This window comes from Capsicum annuum, chromosome 3 (genome assembly GCF_002878395.1).
Source record: "Capsicum annuum cultivar UCD-10X-F1 chromosome 3, UCD10Xv1.1, whole genome shotgun sequence".
Taxonomy (NCBI): domain Eukaryota; kingdom Viridiplantae; phylum Streptophyta; class Magnoliopsida; order Solanales; family Solanaceae; genus Capsicum; species Capsicum annuum.
The window spans coordinates 175,088,222-175,090,265 of NC_061113.1; the positions used below are offsets into that span (position 1 = coordinate 175,088,222).

A 2,044-nucleotide genomic window follows, 5' to 3' on the forward strand; every position below is an offset into this window, starting at 1 on the left:
TAGCTCGACAAATATCTTCAAGTACAGTTCTGCACTACTTTTATATTTATTTATAATATTTAGGCTTTCTGGTTGCTTTAAATATTTTCTCTCAAATAGGATCTCTTGACAATTGCCAATATGGCTGACCAATATGAAGTGTGGGATTTTCTCAGTGCCTTTTTCGAGGTATATATTCCTTGAAGTTTGTTAGGTCTGAGTTCCATTTTTTGTTCTCACCATGACCTTGTTTGTATTTTTGAAGCAGCTGATCTTATTTAATCATTAATATGTAGGTTCCCATGTTTGAGAAAATGGATGAATAGTTACTGGATGCATTGTTTGATCGCCTCAAACCAGCTCTTTTTACAGAGAATAGCTTCATAATCCGAGAAGGCGATCCAGTGAATGAGATGCTTTTTCTAATGAGAGGTAATTTATTGACTATGACCACCAATGGTGGAAGAACTGGTTTCTTCAACTCTACATCTCTCAAGGCTGGTGATTGTTGTGGAGAGAAGCTTCTTACATAGGCTTTAGACCCCAATGCTTCCTCGATTCGTCCCGCCTCAACTAGAACAGTGCAAGTTGTCAGAGATGTTGAAGGTTTTGCTCTCACATCTGATGATCTCATGTTTGTTACCGCCCAATTTAGATGCCTCCATAGCAAGCATCTTCTGCATACTTTCAGGTATGTACACCAACTCTTCACCAAGTTTTATATTGACATCAGTTTTGGTGAAAGTCCTTAACAAAATTCAATGTACTCTGGGCTGTTTCAGGTTCTATTCACAACATTGGAGGACATGGGCAGCATGCTTTATACAAGTAGCATGGCGTAGACATTGCAGGAACAAACTTGAAAAATCTTTGAGAGAGGAAGAAGATATACTGCAGGCTACATTAACAAATGAGATAGCAACTTTACCAAGTCTTGGGGCTACCATTTATGCATCAAAGTTTGCTGCTAACGCGTTGCGTGCCTTGCGGCGCAACCACCCAAGACACTTGGTTTGTAAAGAGAAGGTATTATTTTCATGTATATATTTTAACTACTTAATGGTGCCATATCATCTAAAAACATCTCCATTTCAGTGTTATTGTGTTGGAACTTTTATTGCATTACATTTTAATAAGTCCCTTTAAACACTGAGTAAGTTAATTTTTCAACTTCCGCTCTGACTTTGTTTAGCTGATATCTTCCTATTGGGTGTTGTTTAAGCAGATACAGCAACTTTGAGAGATTGCATAGACACCTGAAGGATATTCCTAACTATACATTGCATTTGCCTCCTAAGATGATATTTTCGTCAAGTACAGAAGATGCATTCGTTCATCAGCATTGCATTCAGCTTGACAAATATCTTCAAGTACAGTTCTGCACTACTTTTATATTTATTTGTAATATTTAGGTTTTTTAGTTGCTATAAATGTTTTCTCTCAAACAGGATATCTTTACAATTGTCAATGTGGCTGACCAATATGAAGTGTGAGATTTTCTCAGTGTCTTTTCCAAGGTACATATTCCTTGAAGTTTGTTAGGTCTTTTACTATCATTCATATAAAGATGTCTATGAAGAACTACCTCTTTGGAAAATCATCTTCAGTGATGAGAATGTTGGCAGGTGCTTCACTTCTTTCAACCAACATGTTTGTGTTCTTTATTTATGTGATGAATCTGGTGTTTCCATTAGATATTTTTACATATGTATACTCTTATACATAAGTGGCAAGGGTAATTCTGTTGATGACTGCAGTAATAAATCTCCATTGAAGGCCAGAATAACTTGTACTAAATTCCTTCACATAGGATGCAGTATGGGTATCTGATTCCAACTTTCGATAATGCTACATTCTTGAAGTGAGTTGGGGAGTCCGCTTTGCTAAACTATAAAACTAAATTTAAACAGAGTATTGTTCTAATTAAATGACAATGTGAGGCAAAACGTGTGTTGCTTTTTTCTCTGTATATAATCTGAAGTCATGAGCTAATACTCGTATGAGCTATCATGTCACATGTCAAGCTTCTTTTCCTTCTGAATCATGTCTTGGAAATTTCAACCTT

General features: G+C 36.2%; 1 pseudogene; it reads left to right on the top strand.

Moving 5' to 3' along the window:
• The first annotated feature begins 281 nt into the window (after positions 1-281).
• Positions 282-1,331, top strand: LOC107866247 (annotated as a pseudogene).
• Positions 1,332-2,044: the final 713 nt, after the last annotated feature.